This window comes from Python bivittatus, unplaced genomic scaffold (genome assembly GCF_059951505.1).
Source record: "Python bivittatus isolate LINGU-HERP-01145 unplaced genomic scaffold, Pbiv_v1 ctg000100_np1212, whole genome shotgun sequence".
Classification (NCBI taxonomy): Eukaryota; Metazoa; Chordata; class Lepidosauria; order Squamata; family Pythonidae; genus Python; species Python bivittatus.
This window is the reverse complement of record NW_028277038.1, coordinates 5,699,425-5,720,717: the sequence shown is the minus strand read 5'-3', so window position 1 is coordinate 5,720,717 and position 21,293 is coordinate 5,699,425. Positions and strand designations below refer to the sequence as shown.

Sequence of the window (21,293 nt, the reverse complement as noted above, 5' to 3'; positions counted from 1 at the left end):
GCAAAAAAAGGTTGGATAGATCTACTTAGAACCCTCCCAGCATTAAAATCCTTTGATGTATATTTACCATTTCAAGTGATCTATGTGGTTTCTTGCAATTGCTTAATTTCTCAACCTTAGAAGTTTGTTTTAAGTTCAGGGAAATGTAGGATCATTCATGAGCCTTAGTCTTTGTGTTCGGTTCAGCTCCATTTCTGTGGCCCAAGGAGCGGGCCACAACCCTGGGCAGCAAATCATCCATTTAGGGTGGTATAATTTTTACTGTCCTTTCCACTTCAATGGACTGTTGGAAAGAAATCATGCAAAGGGTGCCTGTGCGTGCGTCCGTCTGTCTATCCCTCTGCAGGATAACTCTCTGAAGATTGAACAAAGTAATTTGGTGTTGGGGGAAGAGTTGGCAAACGGAAGTTTTAGAAAGGGGCTGGATCTGGGCCACAGAGCCAAAAAAATCCTCAAATAATTTCCCCAATGCATCCCTATAGGACAGACAGTTGGGCAATGGCTCTGGGTGCTGTTGACCCCTCCATTGTAAGCCAAATCTAAGTCACATGGCCTAGAGTGGGGCCGATGCCACCCATCCTGTGCTTCCAGGGCACGCAACATGCACAGACACAGCACAAGGGGAGAACCTAAAGGCGTGCGTAGATGCAACACGTTACTTCCCTACACAGAATCAATGCAGACTGTTCCTATGGCCACTACGGGTAGAGGCATTGGAGAGAATTCCAGAAGCCATGCTCCACAGCCTTTCCCTACTTTATCAACGTCAAAAATCTGGCTTAAGCTAGATAGGCTTAATGCACTTATTTTGAGTCGGTCCTGCAAACCTGGGGCCCTCGGAAGGTTCATTTGTCTTCCAGAAGTCAGAAAAGTGGCCTGCCTGGTGCATTTTTGCTGTACACCTTCTTGTAGACTTACTGTTTTTAAACGAAGCACATTGCTAAATTTTGAAAAGGGTGGATTTCACTGCATCTGTGTTCTCCTCTGTGTATAACCTTAGGAGGTATAAACTGGGTAGGTTCATTTAAACGTTCAGTTTGTTCTGCTCACGTTTCTCTTCCGTCTTTACTTTTCACTGCAGCTTCTGTGGAAGGAGAGAAACAATCTTCACATCCAGTCATTTTTCCCTACCGCAGCCTAATAGTACAGAAGGTTGCCTGTTCATCAGTTAGGTTAATTAACCTGTGATTAATTAAGTAGCATTATTATTATTCTGCAGTTTTCTCTCCTTAAGTTTGGGGAGGGGGTGGCATTTTCATGAGCTTTGGAGTTTCATCTACCTTGCTGATTTTTTTTCCTCTGTAGCTGTTTTGGTTACATAAGGATCCATATTTAGAAAAAGCAATCTCTCGTATGCAGATTTCGTCCATTAATTGACTGCAACCCATACTTTTAATTAAAGCTTCTTTAATTAGATTACAAACCTACTATTTTGCCTTCTGCAGGACAGAGATGGGGAGGAAGTTATCTCAGCACCCTGTCCTACCTTTGTACTATCTGCTCCCTTCGGTAGTTTTGGTTGAAAAATATTCCCTCAGGATTTCTCAACTGGAAGTTGTTGGAATATAATTTCCACAATTCCCCATTAGTACAGCCCTTGGTAGAAAAACAATGGTCCATGAGCTAGCAACCAAGGAGAGCTACCCATGCATAATTTCTTGGAGGGCTTCCTCTTTGGTTGAAATTAAAATGGATGGCTTGAGGCCAAAAAAGTATTTATGGGTTATTCGGAGTCTGCTCCTTTCATGCCCCTAAAAGGAGGAAATAAAGAACTTAGAGTTAGTGCCAAATAAGGTAGAACACTTAATCAATCACTTAATTTATCCTACCCTTAGATGAACGCTGTACAATACTGTTTGGACTCCATGTCATAGTTCATCTTCTAAACTGAGATGACCTGTTGTTGCTTTTCTGTACTGAAGTTTTTAAAGCCATTTGGCTTTTTCTGGCTACCAAAGAATTAAGAATTTTGGGGCAAAGTTGGCAATACAAAGAAGGGCTGCAGAATTGTGTATTGTAGCTAACATCAGCCTTCTTCAGTCTGAGGCCCTTCAGAGCTGTCTGTAGCACAGCCAAAATTATTATTATCTTTTTGGTAGTAAAGCTTGAATTATTAGCAAGCATTCAAGCAAGTGGGTAATAGATCTAAGGATGTTGACCCAGTACCCTGAAATAGCATCCAATAACTTCCTTTTTTCCCCCTTTTCTTTTACAAAGAAATGTAAACAAAAAATGATTAACATGACATTGCCAAATCTTCCAAGATCTGATCCCTTGTTAGATACCTCATGAGCTTTGGCTATTTTAAACTGAAAACATTTTTTTTATAATGCTAATTAATTTAATAACCACATCATAGTTACATTATATTTTTAAGCCCACTTGACGTGGTGTGAAATCACCCAGTGATGCTTGAAAAGATTGTCCATTCCTGCAGTCAATCAAGGTCAGCCTCATTTTCCTCCTGGAAAGCCCAATATGGATTTGTTGCCCATTGTGTTAAATGTCGTGCCTTTTCTACTCACTCCTTCTCCCTGGCAGGCTCTGGTTGCCTTAGCTGAGCACAATATTTATAAATACGTTTCCAGTAAGGGTGCTTAGCTGCAAATTAGCTTCCATTATTTACACAGCACTCTGGCATATCTTGGCTGGCCGAGTTGGGCTCAATTAAGTAAGCATAAATAGTTCCTGTGCTCCTAAAGATCTTCAGCTGATCTCTGGTGCCTCCAGTTGGCTCTTGGAGGAGAACAGCTGCTACCACAGCTTTCTAAGTCCTTGGAATGTGGGTGCCGTCTGAGTGCATCCTTCACCGTTCCTCGTCTCTGGAGAAGGCAGCCAAATTAACGGGCATTATCGCCTGTCCTTGAGATCTCATCCTTATAAGAAAGATGTTTTGAAATTTGTGGGTGCCAACTTGTGTATTCTTAAAAACAAGGTGGTTCCATATACATTCGTCCTACTGCGCACATGTAACCGTGTTGTGATGTAGCACCAAATGCAAGATCAGGCCATGCCCAAGAACATGAGCGTTCCTTTGCTCTGAGCTCCACAGAAACAAGCTAGATGGGTCAACAGAATTGCAGGCTGGAAATTAGCATGTTCCCCATATTAAAAAAATTACAATAAAGCAACACGCTATGTATCAAAAAAATTATTTACCTATCCTTCTCCGTGACATCTTTGTTTTTTGTGTGTACAGACTGGTACTGGAAGGTAGGTGAGAGCAGGCAGATTTAAGGTTTAGCAGGTTGTGTGGCTCTGTTTTTAGATTTAGAGCCACCCAAGTGGGCAGGATGATTCTACTCGTTCTTCTACAGAGTTCCAGCGTTATGATCTTAGAAGATATTTGAGTTCTTGTCTCCTTTTGTTGTATGAGGACATTGTATAGATTAGCTCCAGGACAGGCATAAGGTTTTCCTTGTTCCATCCCTGATCCATACCTTGTTGGACTTTTCCAGTGTCCAAGTGGCAACTTCAGAAGGAGGTGATCTTAGATACCTCCTGGGTTGAGGAAAACTCCTAGGCAGAAGTGAATCCTTTACCTCTGATTCTCTTTTTTAAGTGGAACTCTATCTCTTTTCTCAGAATGGGCTCTTCAAAACATCCTATCAGCCCCAGAGAGCCTTCCCAAGGGCCATAAGATTTGTAGTATTAGCGCTATTTCATACGCTGTGTGACACACACACAGACACACACATTTCGGCACAGAAATGATTTCATGGTAGGAAAATATGCATTTATTGCCATAGTGATTCAAAAACTCTGTGATTGTTTTTATTTTGCTATGGAGACATTAACTGAGTATCAGCTGTCCCATCAGCATGTTCATTTGAAGTGGGGGAACTTAAACTGTAGAACCCAGCTATTGTCCTACACAAATTTCCAGCACATACACACTTCTGGGAGGTAAAGCACCTCTTAGGACATTTCACATAATAAACATAATTGTTTTTCTTCAGACCAATGGCTTGATCCAGGTTCACAAAACACAATGTCCAACAGGATGCCCAGAGCTTATGTTAATGTGTGAGGCAGGCCTTAAAGGGGCTGATAAATCTGGCTAGCCTTAAATTCACAGCTACATCTAATTGCCTTCGAAAACGAATGAACCTAATTGCCATTTCTGCTTATCCTGGTAACAAATTACACTATAGAACAGGCTGCATGACTGATTGATTCACTCTGGTTTGTATTCTGCTCCTCTAATTGTTTTCCAGAGTGGCTTTCGTGTGTGTGTGTGTGTGCGTGTGTGTGCGTGTGTGCATGCATATACAAGGTTTGGGGCTGTGAGGCGTATGGTTCAAACAGGGTACAAAAAGAACCGAGCAGATCAAATTAAGGGGAGCATCTCTTAACGTTCAGACCAAAAGCTATTGTCATTCCTGGCCATCAGGAATGGTGGTACAGCTTGGTAATTTTAGTCTTTGGGGGTCACGGTGAGTCTCCAAAGTAATATTATAGCTAGTAATAATGCACCCCCCCCCCCGGGGCTCACTTTGCAGAAGAAGACCCTTATTCTGTGCTTTAAGGTCCTATCTTGAAGACTCACTCAAAGCTCTCTCCCCCTGTTTTTTTTTTAACAATATCACAAACCAGATTGATGAAGCCCTTTATTTTTTCATGATAAATACACAGTGGTGTCCCCCCCCCCACCCGCCCCCCAGCCTTTGCTGCATTCCAGAGCCATTCCTTCTTTAATCTCCATGGTTCAGGGGTGATTTTCTTTTGGCTGAGGCTAGCAGGCAAACACATTGAGTCCAATGGGAGAATGTTTGGGGAAGGGTAAGGCCGAACGGGATGAGGTGTGGTCCAAAAATGCCTTTTGCAACATGTAACCGCTCCTCTGCTCTGCAAGCCAGCGACTTCCCCATCTCTCTTGCACCAAACGGAGGATGTAATGTGATCTCTAATGTCTGAAGGAAAGATCAGCGCGGCTTTCCTTCTCAAGAGACAGACTAAAATCAAATTTCCATGCAGTTCAGGCAGCCAGGAATTTCTGGCTTTTCACCAATGCTCTTTTGCGGGTTCCGCCTCACCCCCAGACTTCTAAAAGTGATCTGGAAGATTTTTGCATTGTGTGGTGAGATGGTATGGTGAGAGCAAAGAAATCCACTGACCCAGCGGATCCCAGTAACCAGCAGAAGTAAAAGAGGTACGTGATGCATGAGTAGTGACCACTTGGCAAATGTCCGAGCAGACCTCTTGTATCTTTGCTATAAAGCTTTGGACATCAGCACCAGTCAGTAATGTGGTCAACAGGTCATGACTTGGTTCACAAAGGTCTCAAGCCGCGGTTTGCATAAGCACAGATCAGGAATTAAGCCTCAGTTGGCTGCTTTCAGTCATCCTGTTGTGCCCTGAGCTGTCCCTTACAAACCATTTTTGCTGGATTCAGACAAGTTAAACTAAAACCAAACTTATGCTACCTGATGGTGAAGCCAGCGTTAATGATTAAAGAATGTGATTTAGCCGGATCAGAATGAAAGGCTGCGTGATGCATAGAGCAAAATCCACAGGGTGATACATCGCCAATGTGTCTTATACCTTTCAGCAGCTGCAGCATGACTTCTTCTGTGCCACACAGAAGGTATACCTTGGGAACGGACTCCCACGTTGCCCTAAGCCACCAGGTAGTTGTTCTGGTTTGGCCCAGTGTTTTGGGTGAATCAACTATGCGGGTTGTAAATCAGGGTTTCTAGACTTAGCATAGAGTCTACTCAGTCCATTGGAGCTTAGTCAACCAACCTTGGTTGAAAGAAACTGGCTTAGCATGATGGGTGGAACCAGTTCGTTCCCCTTGGTTACAATAATGAGTCACTTTTGTACACCAGGCCCTGTAAGGTAGCAAACGACTTTCTCCATTGTGGCTTTGCATCTTGACCTCTGCCTGTTTGGAAGGATATCTAGGATTTGCCTTCAGATGAGGGAGCCCAACTTACAGCTCGGAGCCCTACATATGCTTGCATCAGGCCCCTTCAGGTGACTGCACAACCATGCGGGAGTCTTCCTACGTGGAGGAACTATGCAAGTGCATCAGAACTCAAGCGCAATCCATTCATATTCCAACCAAAGAGCTGGAGAAGCTGCCGCGTGTTTCAACAGCGAGAGACAGATCAACCCCAGAAAACCTTGCAACCTGCTTCCACCTGACACAAGTCTTCAACCGACGAAGAGGCATTGGCCTTGCCTGCAAGCATGCTCATTATTATATCTTGGTCTATAGATTCATCACAAAGTCCATTACCGAGTGACATGCCAATTTCTTCCTCTGCACAGCTCTTGCACGCCTGAAAAATGTTTGAAGCGCTGGCTTGCACACTCTGAAGCAAACACAGGACACTCGGGACTTACAAGGCTGTTACTCGTTTGATTGATTACTTTATACCAACCCTATCAAGATATGTGATGCTTAAGAGGATAGCCCCCCAAAAGAAGGGGCGGCATCTTTCGGGGATGTATCTCTTTATTGTCTTAACGTTGGTCTTTTGGCTGGTTTTCCATGTACAGAGAGCAAAGTGGGGATGCTCGGCGCATAGACAGTAGGCTTGTATTCTGACTAGCAACCATTTTCCAAGATAGGTGGCAGGACCTTCCCCATCACTACTTTTGGATGGTTTCAAATCCTTGAAACTTTCAGCTGGGCAGTCTGCCTCTGAACTATGTCTCCTCTCCAAGTTTTCTATGGATTTCCTGCCCAGTTATTAACGTTTTTTGAACAATTGTTTTCAACTGAGTTCATCAACCATGTCAAGTGGACCAAAGAAGGAAACCGTTTTGATCTCTTCCTTTTATAATACCACCATACCTTAAAACAGAACTATCTAGGAACCAGTGGTGATATTTTTGGAGCGTTCTGCTGGTAGGATGTGAAATGGGCTGAAAGCAAAAGAACTTTCTGGTTTCTGACCAAGGATCTTCTCCTACTGACTTGCTCTAGTCCAGAACTTTGGAATTGCTGAAATCCACTTTGGGTAAAGAAATAAAGCTCGATCAGTTTTATGACAGCTCTTTCAGTTGGGCCAGCTGAGAGGGATGACCCAAGGAGACCCATCACTGAAATGGAGGGTCCTCTTTCTCATACCTTGTAATTTTAAGAGTTTGGGGAGGATTAAGGGAGAAGATGAGTAGCTTAAGGCACCATTTCACCCTCAGAAAATTCCTGAACCCCCCACATGCTGTGCTGACTTTGGCATGCTATGAACGGTCTATTGATGCCTTCAAGTGACTGCAAGTTGCACACTTCAGTGTAACAGAGATGCATTCCTTTGTGATGAAACCTGGGATGGAATTTGCCCTATGGATTTCGCACCCAGGCGATCAATTGGCAGGATGACTCTAAGGATGTGATCCCTAAATCAGGTTCAGCCTGGGTAGTTTACTTGATGTCAGTTATAAATTGGGCTGTTGAAAGAGGAGAGAGAGGGAGAGAAAGAAGCAGGCAGGATTCCAGCCTCACCAAACGTTAATAAATTTGAAAATGTTTCTTGGCATTTTGCTGTCACACTAAGATCACAGCAGTCACAGTAGGTCATGTAGCCCTTAACACAAGGCGTATCTTGACAGCACAATGCATTGCGGTACAGTACTCTAAGAGACTTATATTGTTGTCTAGCAATTTGGTTAGAGCAGTCTTGAGGGTGGGAGGCGAAAACGGAATAGGAGTTCCCTATGGGTGGAATTGAAAGAAATCCTCATAAGAAGATGAGGGGCTGGAAAGATCAGGAAGAAGATCTCGGTTAAAAAATACTACGCCAGTGGGATGATTTCAGAAATTCAGATTCTGAAGTTTTCTAATAGATATGTTTGGGGAAATCTGGCAGATGGAGAGCTGTGGCCCACCAAGATGGAGTTTGTCATGTCAGGCATGAGAGATATTTTGCAGAGCCCATCTCAAAAAAATTCTCAGTTCAAAAATGGCATGCACCCACACATACATCCATTAGATGTATTCATTTGGGTAGCTATGTACAAAAAAATGTACACCTTTCAGAATGCTGCGTACCGGCGCCAGTAGGAAGAAAACTGTTTTCTGAAAAGAAATGCAGATTTTTTTTCACTCTTTTTTTTTTTTTTTTAAACAAAGGGTAATGTGGAATTGTGGCAGAATGGATAAATGGTTGAATATATACTGTGCTGATATTAACTTTATTATTTACAGCAGTGTTTTTTAACCTGGGGCCTATGGAGAGATTTCAGGGGATCTGTGAACTTGGGTGGGAAAAAAAATTACAACTTTATTTTCACTATTTTCTTTGATGCATAAATATATTTTCCTGAGAAGGGGTCCATAGGTTTCACCAAAGGGTTCCCTGGCAGAGAAAATAAAATAAAATAAAAAATTAAGAATCCCCGATTTAGAGTACAGTGGTACCTCTACTTACGAACTTAATCTGTTCCGTGACTCTGGTTGCAACTCGAGTTGGTCTCAAGCCAAGGTAAAGTTTCCCATAAGGTTCAATGTAAATACGGTTAATCCGTTCCGCCCTCCGAATTTGGTCGCACCACGAGGCAAATTTCCCCATAAGGTTCAATGTAAATACGGCTAATCCGCCCTCCGAATTTGGTTGCACCCCGAGGTAAATTTCCCCCATAAGGTTCAATGTAAATACGGTTAAACAGTTCTGAAACATATGCAATTTATTTTTAAACCTCAAAAACCTTCCAAACACCACAAAAACCTTCCAAACGCCACAAAACACACCACGAGCCTCACCGAACGTCTCCTTGCTACTGCGATCTCGCCCACAGGAAGCCGCGACCGCGTGGCAGCAGGGAAAATGGCCGCGGATCCGGTTCGTATCTCGAGACGGAGTTCGCATGTCGAGGTAAATTTTTGGGGCCGGAGCTGGTCGTATCTCGAAAAATTCGTAAGGAGGGGCGTTCGTAACTAGAGGTACCACTGTATTGATATGCCACTCGTGCCCTTAACAGTCCAAACCTCCCAGAATTGCGATGAAAATAAAAATACATGGAAAACAACAAAAAAAATAGGATTAAAACAAACCAAAAGAATGGATGCATCAGACAACAGAACGATGACAATCAAAACAAGGAGAACAATTGAAACAAATATATACCAAATATCAGCTCAGCTGTCTCCACTGTTGCAACGCTGTTCCTTCCCTTCTGCATAATTCCCTGAATCATAATTGGTAATTAGTAATTAATCATTGTAATTAATCTATTACAGTGAAAGGCGCCCATGTAGGCAAACTTACATAGTCTTTATAATTTATGTAAAATGCAGTATTCCTCTCTTAGGGACTTGATTCCTTACTAAGGAGAGACACACAGTATATCGATAATTTGTGGGTTGTGTACTGTGGATACAGCAGGACATACATACACACTTCGTGCGCTCACCCTGTGCCTTTTGATTCATGAGACTCTTTGCCCAAGCAGCTGCTTCCGTAATTTAATTAAATGCATCACGATACCTTGATCCCAATCATTGTTTATCTGGAAGTCCTATTGTTTTCGCTATTTAGGACCACAGCCAAAAACCACAGCGAAGTTCCTAACACTTTGAAAAACCAAAGGGGGGAAAGAGGAAGAGAAGAAAGGTGTTCTGTAAGGCAAGTATCACATGCCACTTTGCTTGAACCCTTGAAGCTATCCTTATGATGCAGCATGCTCAGCCTTGGTTTGCTTAAGCACAGTTTAATGATTGAACCACCATGTGTTGGGTTCCCCAAACACAGTTGGTCATGAATCATAGTCTGCCAAATACTGCTCAGGTACAAGCAACATGTCGTGCCACCGACAAGTAAGCCATAGAATAGCTCAGTGCAAAACTCAGTCTTAGTTGGAGGTGGGTCCCAGGCTGGAGATTAATAGACATAGACAGCTGTAGGCTACTTTTGCTATAAAAACTAAAGTTGGGTTTAAACATCATGGATACTTATGATAAAGTATCCTTTCAGTGAAGTTCAAGTGACTTCAGGTTTCTTTCTTGTCAACAATACAGCTTGGTTTGTCATTCCCATCTTCCTTCCTTCCTTCCTTCCTTCCTTCCTTCCTTCCTTCCTTCCTTCCTTCCTTCCTTCCTTCCTTCCTTCCTTCCTTCCTTCCTTCCTTCCTTCCTTTCCTTCCCTGGGCAACTGCTCTGGGATTCTTGGTGATCTCCCATCCAACTATTAATCAGATCCAATCCTATTTAGCCTTTTGAGATCAGCCAAGGTCAACTAGGGGCTGCCACTTAATTAGGTAGATAATTATTATTAGATTATGGTATTATTGGGTTTAGTGCATTGAAGAAGCACCATGTTCTCTCTCTCTGACTTATATTGGATAGCAGTATTCAGCATGATTTAATGCTATAGAAGGCCTACGGATTCCAAGCATTTTATTTTCTATAAATACTCTGAAGATTGCAGTCTAGATTTTACAGACGTTAGGTTACGTAGCAATGTGATGCAACCCTTTTGGGGGGCAGTGATAATAGGGGGGAAAGTCATGTTGCAGTAACAGAAAGGTTCTTCTTTTCCATTTAATTATTGTTTATACTTCCCCCTTCCCACTCTATAATTTTTTATATCTGCCTCCCTCCCTTTCCTCATTCTGCAGTGTGACAGTCCCACCTCTTTTCATTTTCTTCCGAAGAACCACAAACGGTAGGGGCTGACATCAAACGGAAGATTGCAAAGGGGTCCGAGTTCAGAGCAGGAAACAGAGAGCGTGTGGGTTTTTCCATCATGATGGGCCAAAACAGGAATTAGGAACAGTGCAGTTCAGAGAACAGAATGGTTCAGAATAAATTCAGGTTTTGTAAGAGTTCTGCCGTGTTTTGGAACAAGGAAGGACGGTGTACAGACATTATCACCAGGAACACAGCCTTTAAATATTTACAGGGCAAGAGATTCATATGCGCATATTATTTATTTGTTGGCTGGAAATTCTGGAAATTATAATACAAACATGTCTGGAGGACATTAGGTTGGGAAAGGAATTCATAGTTTAAGGCTCTGACCCTAGATAGACTAAGGTGTTTTCTTTTAATACATATCAATTTTATTAAAAGTTTTAAAGGCAACGTAAAACCTAACACAGAGAATAAAGAAAAGTAAAAAGAAAAAAGGGAGGAAGAAAAGAAAAAAGACAAAAGCGCAGAAAGAAAAGATAAAAAGAAATAGAAAGCAGCAGCTTCTGATTTCCTCTGCAGCAAATATAAGTAAATGACTAAGTTATCTCTTACTCTATGATTACAAAAAAAAAAAATCACTTTTTTCTATTATCCATTTTTTTCCCCTAATCATCAAAGCCACAAATCATAAGTGCATTTTTTTCCTGTTTCATGCCAAAAGTCTATAAGGGGTTTCCAGTCAGCCATAAATGTAGATGTTGTTTTTTTCTTTAATCAAAGAAGTCAGTTTAGCCTTCTCTGCAAGTTCCTAGGTGGACTAATATGGAAATAGACTATTAAGTTCATTAAACAAATTATTATGCTATGAAGTTCCATCCGGGTGTGTATCAGCAACGCTACTGAAGAAAGGTGGACAAGTTTTTAGAGGATGTGAAGACCCTGTGTCAAAGACACAACTTATCCACCCCTAGACTTTCCACTGAATTGGACCTTTCTTTGTAAGACTCCATAGCATCTTTCCTTGCCAAATGTAGCCTCCTTGAAGCACTCCATTTTTCAAGGATCCTTTTCCACCGCTTTCCCCCAGTTCACCAAGCACGTCTTCAGGTGTGTTCCCCCCATCTCTTTCTACTCAAGGGTCTCTTCTTCTTTAAAAAAAATAATCTTCCCCCAAAGCAAGCATTTTGTTTTAGTTGACTTGTCCAGAGAAGATTTTAATGGAAGAGCCACGTTACCATCAGTTGGTATCCAGGGACTATCCATGAATGAAATTCCCTTTCTGCGGACCGTGGGGAGGCACGCTTCACGCCAGAGTTCTCAGCTGGTGGGGCCAAATATTGGGATTTGAATCACTGTATTAAATTTTCTCCATCTGGGTTTTTGTACTCGCTGTTGCCAAGCGTGTGGCATGTTAGGAAACAGTTACAAGAGTTAAATAAGAATTGGCTGGCGTCACTGAGCCCGGTGCCCCTGACTGTGTCACTAGCAGAGAGAGTATTTAATTTGAGAGACAGACGCAAAGAAACCAGATGGGGAAAACAGACTTTTTAGGTAGAGAAAAATGTGGAGCATAAGCTAGCAAAAAATTCATTATGTGCCATCAGGTCAGTGTTGACTCTTAGCAACCACTTAAATGAGCTTCTCCAAGATGATCTGTCTCTAACGTGGTCCTTCAGGTCTTCCAATGGTACGCCCATCACCCCTGTAACTGAGTCCATCCCCCTTGCTGCTGGTCATCCTCTTCCTCTCTTTCCTTCCATCTTTCCCAACATTAGAGCCTTCTCCAGAGAGCTGGGTCTTTGCATAATGTGTCTGAAGTAAGATAATTTGAGCCTGATCCTTTGTGTCTCAAGTGAGAACTCTGGATTGATTTGTTCTAAATGATGTATTGGCTTGCTTTCTCGGCTATCCACAGTATTCTCAGGCGTCTTCTCCAACACCAAAATTTCTCTCCTGCTTTTGGACCCTTTTTATTTCAGTCCTTTTGTGTTCAGCAGGATAGTGCTGGGCAGGTTCAAGAATGCCACTTCCCAACTCCTCTTCCACAGCATTTTTTCAATAAAATGAATTGTTCACAATGGGAAGGAAAAGGTAGACAGACAGGCAGACATAATGTTTCCACGTTTCTCTGCGCATGGGAATTACACTTAAATAAAAATCCAGCCCACTTACAGGAAAGACTGTGTTTACTATCTGAGTCAGACTGTTTACAATCTGCTTATTTCCTTGGTACTAAGCCCCCACTGAACACCGAAGGAATCGGCTCCTGAACATTCATGTATATAAACTTCTTTAGATCACTTTCTTAAGCAGCATTGAACACTGGGGACAAAAGCATTGTGCTAAACCCCAGGAGGTGGGCTGGGTTAGCTGGGGCATGCTGGTGGAACTCAGCTGCTGTGCTTCACAAACCAAGACTTATGGCTTAGCAAGTTGTGTGAACCAAGCCAATCTGGGTGACTTTAAGAAATCATGGTTAAAAAAACTATGGTTAGTGGGATTAAGCAAGGTATGAATCCAGTCTCACTGCCTGGCTCTCACAACATCCTAAACCACCCTGTGTTTTGTTTGGTTTTGATCTAGCCATGCCATTTATGAACCATGGTTGGTGGCTTATTGCAATGAGTGAACCCATCTCATTGTGATTTATTCAGTAAATTATAGTTAAGCAAACTGTATTTTAATGTGAGGCATGGATTCAGCCATGTTCTGCTTTCTGTCACATACAGAGCCATGATGTTGCTTGCTTGGAACATCACTCAGCATGTTGTATCAATGTGATTAAGAGATTAGCAAAAGTATTAAGAATATAAGTACCTGTCCTCTTCTTTTCTGACTTCCTTGTATGTCTGGTTACAAACTGGTTGGAGATTTTGCTGACATGTGGCCAAATTCACAGCATCTGTCAACTTAAGATGCAGACTGCAATCTACCTGGGTTAAACTAACCCAGGGGCTAGATGACAATCAGTGCTGAAAAGGAACACGTGATATAATAAAGCATGCATATTTTTTAGAAGTGATGGAAAAACAGGGAACAGGGAAGAATGGCAAAAGGAAATGCACTCCCATGCTCCTCTCTTTCTCCTTCTTCTGCTGGAATGAAAACAAAGAGAAAGGCAGAACCCATATCATATCATCATCATCATCATCATCAACATCTTCTTCTTCTTCCTCCTCCTCCTCCTCTTCTTCCTCTTCTTCTTCCTCTTCCTCTTCTTCTTCTTCCCTTCTTCCCCTCCTCCTCCTCCTCCTCTTTTTATTATACTAAGCAAAAATGTGCCTGGCTCCTTTGTGGTGGAGTGTGATATATAAACACAGCCAGCCTCTAACGTAGCAGGTTGTGTAAACCTAAGTCCCTGTGGTCTGCTCCACTGTGTTTTGTAATCCGAACCTATAATTGTAAGCATTGTGCTGATCATTCAGCCAATCCACAGTTCTGGTTTTTCACAGCTTGTCATGCTTAACAGAATCAAGGTTGGCAATCAACACATGTTTCTCCTCTGGTCACTCTCCAGGATGAATACTGTTAATGTTTGGTGACACCTAAGTAGCTCTTTTGTTTTGCCATGAATCAAAAGGCTGTACAGCTCCCTTGAGTCATTGCTACAAGGTTTAATTATTTCCCCTGAGTCTTTTGAGGTAAGGTAGTTTCAATTAAGATTTAATGTCTTTGTTCCCTGCGCCAAACCCAGCAAGCAGAAGAAGCTAATAAGCTGGAACAGCATCTCAAAAAAAAAAAATGTACACAACGTTACCTTTAATGTTTTGCTCCCCGTCCCAGCATTCCCCTGCTGATTAATGTTCCTCGCACATTAGTGCTCCTTGCATATGGTTTATGCGGAAAGAAAAAAGTCCTCAAAGTCATGGAAGAAGTGATGATGCCCTCCCCTCCCCCAGTTAATAAAAGGGTACCAGCAATCATTAGGACCTTCTCCTGCTTAGAAATCTTCTGGTTGATGGATGGATGGGTTCCTGGTATCCTCCAAGCTTGGATGTTTTCCTGTAGACGCTTCATTACCAGGCTAGATAACTTCATCAGTACATGGGAGGATGAAGTTTGTTGGTTGCTTATGTATAAACCTTGCCTTGCCAGTCTTGGTTAGGGTGTGTTTTCTTCCTTGATAGTTTGTTGATGGATTATTACTGTTTTGAGCATCCTAAATAACACAGTTTTTTTTCTCATTAGTCTTAAGATTGCTAGTCTGAAGTTCTGTGGCTTATTTGTGTGACCCACAAATTAGTGAACTACACTGGAACTGAGCATATGGGGGTATCTGGCTTGTGGGCATGGTTTATGGTTTGGGTATGAAAATTGGATGAAGGGAGTAAACCGCGGCTTAGCTGAGTAACAGGAAGTGTGTTGTATGAAAAATAATTGTGGCTATAGTCTGAAGGCTAAACCTTTGAAACTTTTATTTGGTTGGGAGAACAGTTTAATTCAGCATGCAGAAGAATCAGTCCCCAACATCTGCAGGTAGTCTTGGACTTTACCAGTCTATCATGGAGACGTTAACCCTGTTGAGTTCCGTGGGCCTCACTTCCAGGTCAGTGAGTGCAATTTGTAGTCTGACTACTGAGAGAAGCTGAGCTTTTGTTCAGCTGCTCTACCCAGGATCATTTTCTCTCAAATTTTCCATTAATCTTCTCCTTTCCTGATTTGCAGGATGTCTCTTGTCTTTGGAGACCACCCAGAACATAATGGGATGCCCAGAGCAACTCACAGCAAATTTCTCCTTTGTATGTGTGATATGAATAATTGAACAGGGTTAAATCAGCTAGATGAATGTGAACCTCTGGAACTGTGGCGTCTAACCATAATTTCTTAGAAGAAACTTGCACCTATCTTACTTGATCTTTACCTTTTTCTTTAAGTACCTCAAATGATGGATACCTGCTTCCATTTGATATCTTTCAGCCCAGAACTGGTTTCATTTAACCTTGATATTGTCTCCAGCCATTGTTGTCTTCCCCATTTCAATTTTATTTCAGTAAATCTGAAAGGAAAGCCATAAACAAAGAAACCCCATAATAGTTTAGGATTCTGTGTGAATCAGGACAAACTATCACTCCAGAGTAGTAGTTGGGACCAGAATACTAAACTTGAGCAATCATTAATGTTAGACCCAGTTGGGATATTTGGGGGCCCCAACCTATTAACATCTGGAGGTATTTTCATGGTAGTTACAGACTAGTTTATCATTTAGATCCAAACACTGGGTTAGTTTTTGATTAGAATGAGAATCATAGCCAAATGTGATAATAGTGCTGACTTCCCGTTTTCGTCTGAAATTGGCTCAGTCCAAAAGACCACAATGTGTTTCCTGATAAGTACAAAGGGAGGTGTTTATTGTGGAACTGGTGTGTCTAGCACATGTACATGCGCACACACAATCTCCAAAACTTGGCAGAGAGAAATTAACAGCTCCCCTGTTGTTTTGAGGAATCTTGGTTGATAGCTCCCAGCACATTCTCCTTCTTGTCATTTTCTTGGGCAATTTTGTCTCGCATGGCAAGATGCTTCCCCAAAGGGGAAATTTCCGAAGAAATTGAGGGTACAAGAAACACCTTGAAGTGTGTGGTGCTTTACATTTAAATACGTAGATTCATCTCCATAGGCACTTCCACCACCGTTCAGAACTTTGAGGATAAGTTCATCTTGTCCGTATGGAAAGTAAAAGGAACAACTCTCTAGAAGTGGGGGAAATGACCAGAGAGATGTTGACAGGTTTAGTCCCACTCACCCCCATGTTAAATTCTGTTAAATTCTGTATTGGTTTGCTTTAAATCATGGTTGCATAATCCATAAAAAGAGCAGCAGAAACAGAGGAGGGATATCAGCAGAACAGCAAGTAGGGGCATTTGAATGAAAGTTGTGGATTGACTGTGTTGTCCTGCCTATCTCTTGCTACATGGCTAAGGAGTGTGTAGATAGCTCCAATGCTTTTACAAACCTATTAAAGGAGGCATTGGAGGTCCTTGGAGGAGACCTTATGGCATGTTGTTGGGGGAGATGACCTTCCCTCCCAAATCAGCCACTGGAACATTTGCAGGCCTGCTATGGAATGCTCAGATGAAGGTTCTGGAGAATGGTTCTTCTCTCTATCAATCAACAGGACCACCCAATAGGACAGGACCCTTTGCAGCAGAAAGAGCATACAGAACACACTTATTAGAAAAGTGTGCAGAAGGAAGGACACCTTTCTTCATATAGTAGTGAGAACACATGAGATTTTAAATCTCCCTAATCATGATTGTCCTAGATTCCTGGGCTGATCCCATCTTAAGCTAGCCTACAAGGTTATTATGAGGCTAGATAGGAGAACTCTCCCCACCTCATTTAGGGAGGTGAGAAGTTACATGTTATGTATTGTTATTGCTCATTGCTTCAGGAAGTTGTCTGTGAGTTGGCTGGAACAAGGCCATTGTTCTCCGTTCATCCAAATAGCCTGCTCCGTTTATATGATGCGCTCTGTAAAACAAGTGGGAGAAATCAGGTTTTAACAGGCAGCTGCTAGGTGACATTTCCTGGAGGAAAGTGGGCTGGGAGAAAAAGAGAGGAGAGAAAAGCTGTGCCAAAGGGTGCCATTGCTGCAGACAAAATAAAGACAGCACGGCATGGCATTTAGTAAACTCAGATGTTGGAACATTCCCAAGTATGGGAGGGAAAAAATACCTCATCTGCTCTAGGAAGAACTATCATGTCTTTGTAATCAGATGTTGGTGGCCATGGAATAGTTGGAGGCTGGCCCCCAGTTCCTTCTCCCCCCCCCCAAAAGAAATAATGATAAGGGGGAGGCAAATCTGATGTTTCCATGAATTCATAAAAAAGCAGTTGCTTGGCGTTAGCTGTGCCTACCCCTCCCACCACTTCCTCGTCCTTTCTTTTCCCTTTGATCTCTCTTTGCTTGCTTTTCTCTTTCTAAAACCATTGTCTTCTACCAGAATGTTGGCCCCTGGAGTGCTGTTGGAGCAGCGCTTCCCATCCTCACCACCCAGAGTCCCATCCTCACCTCCCAGAGTTCTCAGCAATGGCCGTATGGATCAGGGAACTCTGGGAGTTGATGTCTGCACAGCTGGAAACTGCCCAAGGTGGGAATCAGGGAGTTAGAAGTCCTTAAAGGAGAGTGCTTAGTTCCCAGAATTTTCTTGCTCCCATTCCTATTCTTAAAAATCCAGGGGGGGGGAAATGCCAAAATGGGTCAGAAAAAAAATCAGCCCCATTCTTTCCTGTGATAACATCACCCATGCCATGACCTTCCTGCTGATCAGGAGATGAAGCTGAGGCTCTGAAGAACATTGCCCGCCCTCTTTTAGACAGTAAACCTGTGATTAGGGCTTGTAATCATGCTTTGTCCACCTGCCAGCTATCTTCTTTAGCCCAGAACGGTCATAATTTTTAGGTGCCCAAAGTTGACTTTCCAATAAAAACCTGAGCTGGTGCCTGATTCCAGCTGTTGGCTGCAAGTTGGTGTTATCGTTTAATCCACGTATAGCACTAAGAGAACGTTAGGGACTTGAGAAGTGATTCGTAATCATGCTAGTAAAATGAATGCTGATTGCCTGTAGATCTGCTTCAGGGTTGAGCATCACGCATCCCTCCAAATGAAAAAGACACTGCGTTGTACTTGGTTAAGGTGACCCACTAGCAAATGAAGACTTTGTGGAATATTTGACAGCCGCGTAGAAAAGATTAAACAGGAGGGATGTGACTTTCTAAGGACTGCATTTCCACTTGGTGTGACGCATACTATTGAAATAAGGCAGGGCAAGCCCCAATAATTGAATTTTATTCTATTTCATTTTAACTGAATTCAGATTAATAGCATTACTCGGCATGTATTTATTCATGTCCCTCTTCTAAAGGTTCCTTTGCAGATTTTACTGAGATTTCGGAAAACTTGGACGAAGTCATTTCAGCTCCCTGAACGGCTGAGATATGTTGTGGATCAAAACAAAGAGAAAATAACTATAGTTTATTGCCATCAACATCATCATCCTGTAAAATCTCAGCCGAAAGTTTTAAAAAATTGCTTTTGTATAACCACTGTCAAAAAGATCAGAAGCCACTTTTTAATCTATCTATCTATCTATCTATCTATCTATCTATCTATCTATCTATCTATCTATCTATCTATCTTTTCCTTCCTTCCTTCCTTCCTTCCTCCCTCCCTCCCTCCCTCCCTCCCTCCCTCTCTTTCTTTCTTTCTTTCTTTCTTTCTTTCTTTCTTTCTTTCTTTCTTTCTTTCTTTCATTTTCTTATTTATTCACTATTCTTCCTTTTCTTTGTTTCTTTTCTAATATATTGTTTTTATCTTGTTAAAAATTTCTTCAATAACATTATATTAAAAAATAAAACAAATGGCTGTTCTAATGTGTGCTGATAGGAACAGATTAAGCCTAACGCAAGCATTTGTTCACAGCTGGGAATTGTTTGTTTTGGGAACAATATATTTATTCATGGCAATAAGTAGCTATATCAGACTCTGGTGCTGGGTTATTAACTTAATGGAAAGTAATTTTTAGATGCATGTTTTTTAATAATGCTTTTTCTACCCTGGGTGGGGGTGAGCTGGTCCTTTGTCTCAGCTGGTAAAAACTTAAATCAATTTAAGAGCAGATTAAACATCTTAGTTCACCTCTCTTTGCATCATGTAATGTTTTGCATCCTGTTTTAGATCAGGCAATTGGGTTTATCATCAATCATAGGTTGATCATGCAGTTGGATTTACCGGCTTGGTCTGGAGAGTATGGATGAAACACATTGGGTTGAATAAGGATATCCTATTAGAAAGATGCTGTAGAAAATTGGTTGAAAAACTACAAAGCATCATGAGATAGGATGGAGGAGATAGTGAATTTTGCTTCCCACCCAAGAATAACATTTCTTGTTCCATAAAGATTAGATCCCCGTCTTGCCTTCTGTTTGAATCAGGGAAATGGGTGTTAATCATCTGAACCAGAAAAGGTCAAGCATAGGGAGGGTGGGGGGCACATTTCATATTTAATTATTCAAATCCATTTCTGTTGGATGAGAGAAACCTTTAATACGTTTCTTTCCTCTGAACATGAACAAACATGTTTATCTCTTGGCATTTTTAAGGGGTTACTCAAAAGGAAGCGCAGGCGGATTTCATGTGTTGTCCTAAGCCATAATGTGATTTGGCTTGGCTTTGGCTTAGTGTCTTACGTTTACCCAGCCAATGATGGCTTTGTCAACAAGCCAGGATTAAGCTGTCCAAACTTTAGCATGGTGTCTGCTTCAGGACACGGTGCATTTTGTTAACTGTGTTAACGGATAGATCGGATGTATGCTTTAAAAATGTCGCAAATATAAAGTTATTGTTACGTTCTGTGGTTCCCTGAACAAAAAGCTTTCACTTCTTTAAAACAAAGCGTTCTTTAAATGATGGAATAAGGTTTTGCAGAGGAACAGTTCCATACAGTTTATTTTTCGAGAGATTTTGCACAGCTCAAGTGTTCACAATGTTTTGAGATTGTAAAAAATTTCCAGAAAACAAATTATACCAGAAACAGCAACAGGGTGGGGACCAGAACATCTGGCTGATGCTTATAATGATTCACTGTGTCCTTTATTTAAACTTTGCTGAACTCATTCAAACATGCTATTCATTTTTCCCTGCATAGCTAAAAAGCCGTAGAATAACCCCTGGTTACAATATGCATTGTTTTTGATAGTTTGACCTTTCTGCTGTAGCCCAATTCTTATAAGAAAAGAAATGCATTCTTCTCTCAGAACATTCTGCAAAATCCAATGTTGTCTGATTTTTTTTTTTTTTTTTTGCATGTACTATTTCTCTTGTAAATCACTACCCTTTTTACTTTTCTTTTTTATCTGTATGAATGTGGTTTTTAGCAGTGATCATTGGTTATGAATAAAAATGGAATGGGTTACTCAGAACCGGATGGTGCCAATCACGGTTTACAGCTCATACTTAGGGATTTAAAGCTCGTATCTGTAAAATGACTTCCCAAAATACAGGCAAACCTTAGTTTAGAATGATCTGCCTACTTTTCTTGCTGCTTGTTTAATATCCCCATTCCTTCTCCAGAAGATGTCAATAGGGCTAGTTTGCTTAGATTAAAAACCATGGGCTTGTCAGCGTTTTACTATATTTTGATCTTCCCCATAGCTTGTCTTTGTGAAATGTGTTAGTCAACTGTTGATTTCAGTTTTTCCATTTGAATGTTCTACCATAGCCATGTTAGTTAGTAAGTTTATGCACTGCCATTTTAATCCCCTGTTTACCTCCTTGCCTGGACCTGAAACTAGCACCGCTGGGGCTATTCTAGGCAATTCCAGAATGAGGAGGTTACAACCAAGGAGATCTGTTTACAGATTCTTGCCTTCTTAACATCTGGGGGTGTGGGGAGAAGAAATCTGCAGCATGTGTTCTCATCCCACATGTTGAGCAGATCTTACTTGGAATAGATGGTTCTGCAGCGAACCAGAAGCTGAGCTATAAAGGCATTTGTAGAAACTCGTAGATTCTCCTGTTGTGAAATCAACCCCCATGCATGCCAAAGGGAGAACATCTGAAGCTTTGCAGAAGGACCAAAGCAAAAAATAGGGGGAGGAGGGCCAGGACTCTTATGGAGAGGCTTCAAGTATAATCCATTCAGGAGTGAGCACTGGGGAATAAAAATAGAAGCTGCATGTTGAGTTTGGCTGCCTACAAGAGTTCGGCTGC

The 21,293-nt window shown here is 41.7% G+C and overlaps 1 protein-coding gene across 1 annotated transcript in view; it reads left to right on the top strand.

Moving 5' to 3' along the window:
• Nucleotides 1-21,293, top strand: part of ZDHHC8 (zDHHC palmitoyltransferase 8) — a 64,097-nt gene that overhangs the window by 18,657 nt on the left and 24,147 nt on the right. The gene's annotated exons all lie outside the window — the stretch shown is intronic.